This window comes from Mesitornis unicolor, unplaced genomic scaffold (assembly GCF_000695765.1).
Source record: "Mesitornis unicolor isolate BGI_N332 unplaced genomic scaffold, ASM69576v1 scaffold7794, whole genome shotgun sequence".
NCBI lineage: Eukaryota > Metazoa > Chordata > Aves > Mesitornithiformes > Mesitornithidae > Mesitornis > Mesitornis unicolor.
This window is the reverse complement of record NW_010177992.1, coordinates 39,372-46,775: the sequence shown is the minus strand read 5'-3', so window position 1 is coordinate 46,775 and position 7,404 is coordinate 39,372.

Sequence of the window (7,404 nt, the reverse complement as noted above, 5' to 3'; positions counted from 1 at the left end):
AGTAAGGAAAATCACAAATCTAATTAACAGGTCCAAGACTTAGCAATCTTCCAGACAACAATTCAAGAGAAGTGGCAGTTCTCAGATTATTACTTAGTGAAAATCCTGTTTCCTCCATTAGATACAGGATTTTTTAGTGTCAAACAGCTTGTATGGAGCAGTAGCCAATTTTACAGAGGCTCTTCTCATGTACTCATTCTCTAGATACCTCTGTAAGCCAGTCTCCAAATGACAGCAGGGAAAACGTTTCTTCAATATCAGTGTTTTTGCTGTAAGACTGTGCAAAAAATGATTAAGGGATGACAGTGGGAGGGATAGATCTAAGATAGGAAAATAGGTAGAGCTAAAATAGGAGAAGCAGCACAGGAAAAAAATAAGCAAGTGCCTGATGTTTGTAACTAGAAGTTATCCAAAGTAATTCTTTTTCTACCAGTCTCTTCCACCAAGAAAAAAGACCTATAACCAAAAGAAAAGCTCTTAGAGGATCACCAGCCACTGTCTGTGCTTTGTTTTCTGTGGTGAGAACACGCACGAGCAGTTTAATGTGCCTGTCACACGTTATTTGTGTTCAATGCACCTTTGAAACATACTGCGCGGTTCATTCATAAAGTAACTGCATTCATGGGGACTTTCTTCTCGGTTTTTCATTACCTCGAACCAGTACATCTTGTCTAAACAAAAATGTGGTGTGACACTTCCATTTAGAGCTGAAGGTGAAAGCCCTGCTTGCTGCACCAGCCTCATCCTGTGCCTCTGCGTTAAAATAAACACAGCTTTCAGTTCTGACTCCATGATTTCAAGATATGGGAGTCTTGGTTCTGGTCTTGGTCTCCACAGAACGCCCGTCTACATCCGGCTGTGCAATAACAGGCAGCAAAGGGATTTCCTGCATGCTTACTGTTCCTTCGTGACCTTTAATTCAACTAATATCCATCAGAATACTGATGGAAACCATGGGCCACACCACTAGGACTGTTCATCCCAACCATTCTTTCCACAGATCACTCTCAGCAAGTCTGCAAAGTATTATACAAAAAACGGAGGAAGACAAAAGCATCTTGCACTCTCATTGAGGAAAAAGTGAAATTACGGAAGCCAGAGCTCGGGTTTGGTGAAGTGACCAAGGATAAAGCTGTTTTGTCAATACACACCCATTTGTAGATCAGAAAGAGACTCGGTTTCCCCTGGGGAGATCCTCCAGGTCCCCATTTGCCCAGCGCCCAGGAGGTTCTCCAAGCTGGCAGGAGCAGGCACATGCGCGTTGTTTCCACAGCAGCCTCCTGTAAAAGCAATTCTCACCATAATCTTCCTATGAATCAGGGTCTGGATACCTCAGAAGTCACACAGGATTGTCACCACTCGAGGCACCAGACAGATTGCTGATGGCAGGGGATGTGAGTGGGCAGGATGGGGACAAAACAACCAGAATAAAACAGGATGAACTTTGCGAGCCAGACGTATCTGGCAGCTTTTGTGGTTTTAATATTTGTTAGGAACACAGTTCAGCCTCGCACTAAATGTTGGCAGTTTGGTATGTGGAGTCTCGTAACAGCTTTAGTCACCACCCAACTGCTTTAATCATGCAACGAGTTTAGATTCATGGCTTGTGCTGCTCATTTCGATTTCCTTTGACAGCAGTGTAAAGGAGGTACACAGCCCCACAGATTTCCTCCTTCTCTCATTGCCTCTACAGTTTCCTTTGTCAGGCAAGCCCAAGAATTGCTGTGATTTGAATACTTTTTGTGTGTGTGTCCTTCAAATCACTGTTACACACACACTTGGCAGGGAATTAGGGGGTACAAGGTTGGCTATCGGTTATGGGTCCTCTTGCATTACAGGAATCCTCATCTGCTACAATCCTTATTGACCAGCATCATTACCACTTGTAGTCCTTTTCCCCTGTATAAATTAAATAACTGTCCATTGTCTGCCATGTATTTTTGCACCTTAGGAAGTCATCAACATGTTTCCAAGTCTCTGAGAGTACAAACAAGAAACTGCTTTGGATGGGCAATGGAAGTTGGACAAACACGACACTAAATCAACGGTGACACCACTGCATGATGTTGAAAAGCAAAACCAGGTTAACTATGGTCATGTTTGCCCAAATGTGCAGAAGAATTATGAAAATGCAAGTAGAGAATTTCAGGACAAAGCTTACTTTTATGTCAGTATTTTGGGGAAGGGGAAGGGGAAGGGGAAGGGGAAGGGGAAGGGGAAGGGAAAGGGAAAGGGAAAGGGAAAGGGAAAGGGAAAGGGAAAGGGAAAGGGAAAGGGAAAGGGAGGCTGTACCCATCTGCCAGTTGTGGCTGCAGTGCAGCAGGGACACAGCCTGCAAATAAAGACATGGTTGATGTAGCCCGTTTTATCAGGTCTGTCAGAGTCAGACAGCAACCAGCTTCATTCAAAGCAGGCAAGTGAGGCACAACCAAGTCCCACGAAGGGCACACGACCAGAAATGCAAGGTGGAGTGGAAGGGGTGCAGACAACACTGGTGCACGGCTTGCGGAATCCAGTCCAGGCACAGGCAGCGTTTGCTAAGGCAGCGCAGATACAGCTTCCAACACCATCTAGAGTTCACTGAGCACCCAGCCCAAGTTATTTCTGTTCTACATCAATTCTGTTTTACATTGGCATTACAGCTTCCAAAGCTGCAATTTTATGATTCATCTACGCTGACTGTTAGAACAGCAGATCTTTTAAATGAGTACAGTTTGTTTGCACTGAAGAAGTGGGAACAGCCATGTGAAGGAGCCCACCCGCGCAGTATGGGATTTTTCCTACAGTCATGCCAATTCAAGCAGATGCAGCAGTCCTGCGCTACCCATTAACATTTTAAGTGACAGAAGATATCATTTGCTGACATACAGAGATACATAAACAGCTGGCTAGTAAAAGAAACAGCTCACTGAGAAGCATGTTGAAAGTAAACTGCTAATAAATACATTTGGACGCATAGAGCAGTATATTAACTCATGTACATGATCCAGAGGGAACTCTGATGTGCCACGAGGAGACAGCTTGGGGGATTTGTGCTTGTTTTAATTTACCTGGCACGCTACCGCAATCAGATGGCATTAAGGAGGACTTCAAAATGTAAACTCCTGACCAATTAAATGATGTTTATATCATGAACTTAACCACACATTTGTTACAGTTTGGTCTGAAGTGCCCCAGCACTGCAAGCTGACAAGGCAAAACCATTCCCTCTCATATGGTTTCTGCTGGGAGACTTTGGTTATTATGGGTTGAGGGGAGGCATGAGAATTGATGCCATAATGAAATCCACCAGTTTACTATGAGCAGAGAACCGAAGATCATTCATTAAATGTTCTACACTTGATGGAAACAGCTATTAGCAGTGTTTTCCATTAAGAAGTGAGCATTTACCCTCAGATACTTCACTACACCTAGAGAAGCTGCTGTCAGATAGTACAGAGGCAGAGGAGCATATGATATGGGTAGGCATATTTTTACATCTATATATTTAATATATATTTAATTCTGCTTACTTTTATAATTTGTAAACATGCAAAACCCCCTCTGTTCAGCAATGCACTGCTCCTTAAGTGCAGTGAAAGACCTTCAGACACATCATTGCTTTCCTCCTTTGAACAACACGTGTTCTCCAGCATGAAGCCAGCCCCCAATTTACTGAAAGGGAAAATACACCCTGTCGATACAAACCAGCTTTGATACTGAAGAGGAAAGTCCCCAATGGGAAACCAAAATTAAACATTATTTCCTGCTACAAATGCAGAATACTCATTAAAATCATGGCTGAGTGTTGCTGTGATCCGCAGCCAGCCAGAGCAGAGCAGCACCATGTACTGAGGGTGCACTGACACCCCAAACACCCATCATTTCTCAGTGATCTTGCACTCAAACATGGTAAGAGTGAGACTATGGGCACTTCCCTTTTCCTGTATTTACGGCTCACTGAAACACCTCCCATTGAGCTAAAAACTTTACTCCTGTGTTTTTCCTCTGCGCAGTCTATGTTTAAGAATCTGCTCTGGTATTTCGAAATCTTAGTGATGTTTTCTCACACAGTTTATTAATACAGATTAGATGCAAAATATCTTACAAGCATGTTGCAGACATCAGCATTAAGTTACTGGCCAAGCATTTAGAAAGAATTATAAATAACAATAAGCAATGTATTGGATTTCATAAGCTGTCTCAATACAAAACATCACTGAAATCTCCTATAGCTTTCGCTAGCTATAGATATTTAGGAATATTCTTCTGTCTTTTCTTCATTTTTCAGTTATCAGGGAATTAAATCCTTCAAACAAAAGGAGCATGACTTGTAAAACAATTATTATTATTAACAAGAAAATTGTGCCCTCACACAGTAAGTGTCCATTTTTTGACGTGTAAATGGGGAGCTTTTGAGCTTTGAACATCACTGTAGAAAGACAGGAACCTCAGTATCTCTCAACTTGCTGTCCATGTATCCAAATTCCCCACAGCTTGGCCCTTGCAGAAGTAGTTGCAGACATTCAAACCAACAGCAAACCATCAAATCAGGTTGGTCCAGTGCTCTCCAGGCGGAGCTGGGAAGGGTGAGGTAGTGAATAAGCACACTGTGCATGTCTGCCACCCCAATACCATGGCATGCTGGAAGAGACATCCTTTTATGGGGTTAGGACAAGCCAGAAAGGGTGAAATGTGGGAGGAAATGTCAGCAGCCTTCATTGAAAAGCTAAACACAGCAAAGGCTGTGTGTAAAAACGGCCCTAATAAAAAACGAGATTCAAATACATTGAGCATCAGAGGAGATTTGTGATCACTGCAGCACCACAAAATCCACGGCTCAGGTTCATGTCGCTTTGAAATGCAGCTTCTCTCATGTTGCCGGCCTCTGCTGCAAGTTTTATTGCTCACGCAGCAGACTGTGTCGGTTTGAAGAAACCAGAAAGCAACTTGGAATAAGTGGTCATAGCAAAAGGAAGCTGTTGCGTGGAAGCAGACATTAAAAAAGAGATTTTTAAGACACATTTTCTTTTCTCCTTTCCTCTACGGTCACAGCGAAAGTTACAACCATGACAAAAATGAGAGGTAGCGGTATCTGTTTACAGATAGGGCTGTTGGCTGCAAATCTGGAATCCTTTGTTAGGAGAAAGAGAGAATTTAGGACCAATCTGAGCATCATTATATAGGTATATAGGTATATAGGTATATAGGTATACAGGTATACAGGTGTATAGGTGTATAGGTGTATAGGTATAGAGGTATAGAGGTATATATGCATATATGTGTATAGTATATGTGTATATTATATGTATATATGTGTATATTATATGTATATATATGTATATGTGTGTGTGTGTATACAGACATGTATATATGTATATATTTATGTATTTATTATCAACCCATCCATCTGAACCATGGAGCTCTATAATGAAGTGCTGCAGAGAAATGGGGTTACTGAGGGAAAACCAGTGGCCAGGCCGTCACTGCTCAGTGACGGATGGGGAATGTCAAAGAGCTCGCTGTTGCCACAGACAGCTACTTGCTGCTTTACCTGATGGATTAATTATTGCTCAAAAAGAAATTAGGGCAAAAAAGGAGCCTTGAAATCCGCACTGTGCATTTGTTAACGTGTTGGTTTTACCTAATGCTAGAATTATTTCTATCAGCAGAACAACTGAACCAGCTTGATAAACTATGACTCCACAAAGATCAATGGTTTATAGAGAATCTTCATTTTTCATCTGTTGTTTCTGGCTAAGAGAAAAGAAAAACCAAGCAAGAAACATTACAGCCTTCCTTTATATCAAACTTCCATTGAAGTCACTGTTACCTGACAGCAGATATTCTAGACCATTACACTGACATTTATCTTTAATGCCTTCTACATTTCCTTTCTTTGCAGTCTTGTTTTTGTTCATATTTTTGCAGTTGTAGTCAGATGCTCTGAGAGGAGAACTGCTGACTACATCAGATGAGAATGTGGTTCTGAATAAATTTGTATCTCATGGTGTGTGTACAAATTATGAGACACATTTTAGGATTGATAAATACACATGGGCACCGATAAGCAGGATCCTTTATTTCCAGTCTTACGGAGAGTGAGAATTCTTGGTTTCTGCTTCCAATCCAAAGCAGCTCACAGAAGAGTATTTAAAACTTGAATTGTTTGATAGAAAACTTGAGCTTTGGTAAAATGCAGCGTGTTTACCCTCTATTTACCTATTAATTTCATGGGGTTTTAAACTATTTGCCATAAGACAGTAGCATTGCTTATGGCTGTTAAGGAGGATTTTTTTAGTCTCTTTAGAGGTTGACTTGGATGCATCTGAAATAGTTTCTAAAGGATAAAAAGAATCAGAATTCTGCTTCTAGAAATTTTCCCTTCAAAGGTGAGCAAAACAGGCTTCACGGGGAAAAACAAGACATGTCTCTATAAAAAATACGCAAACTTCAGAGGCAGCTTTCAAGAACTGCTCTATAACATCCACCACAAGACAGCGATTCCTTTACCATATCACCTGAAAATGTGAATTTAATATGGTGTTTCTGATACAGACAAAAAGCCACACCTGACACAGAGGAGTGTCAATACCATGAGGTTCCTGTTGGTTGAGTTATGCCAGCGTAACCCATATTTGAGCTCTTCCATCACGCCAAAACGGGCTGTACCTGTTTGCCCTAAGCTGGTAAATTTAGGGACATGTCAGCCATAATAACAAATCTACAGCTTTGTGGGCATGCCAGGACCATGTGTTCATAGCTCAAATTAATCTCCAGAATGCAGTTCAGCTGGGCTTGAGCTTAGCACATTCCCACAGCCACTCATGTTGAAGTGAGTTTCCCAAAGTCATTTGAATTTAAATTCTATATGACTACTGTGAATCCACTTCCTGGAAATTCATTATCAGCTTAGATGAACGGACAAATCGTTATTACCACAACGTAATTAATTCCCCCCAAAATCTCCTTTTCCTGGTCATTATTAAAAGCAGAATACACGCTCATCAAAGTAAATACAGAAATGAATCAGTATTCAGGAAAGCCTCGGGCAGTGGGGCTTTTTGTTTGTTGGTTGTTTTATTTTTACTGTGTATTGCTTGAAAGAGTCCAGCAGGGCCACAGAGATGAGATGCTGGAGGGAGTGGAGCATCTCCTGCTGAGGAGCGGCTGAGGGAGCTGGGGCTCTTGAGCTTGGAGCAGAGGAGACTGAGGGGTGCCCTCATTCCTGGGGATCCATTGGGAAAGGGCAGTGTCAGGAGGAAGGAGCCAGGCTCTGCTCTGGGATGGCCAATGCCAGGACAAGGGGCAATGGTCCCAAGCTGGAGCACAGGAGGCTCAAGCTGAAGATGAGGCCAAACTTTGTGAGTGTGAGGGTTCTGGAGCATGGCCCAGGCTGCCCAGAGAGGTTGTGGAGTCTCCTTG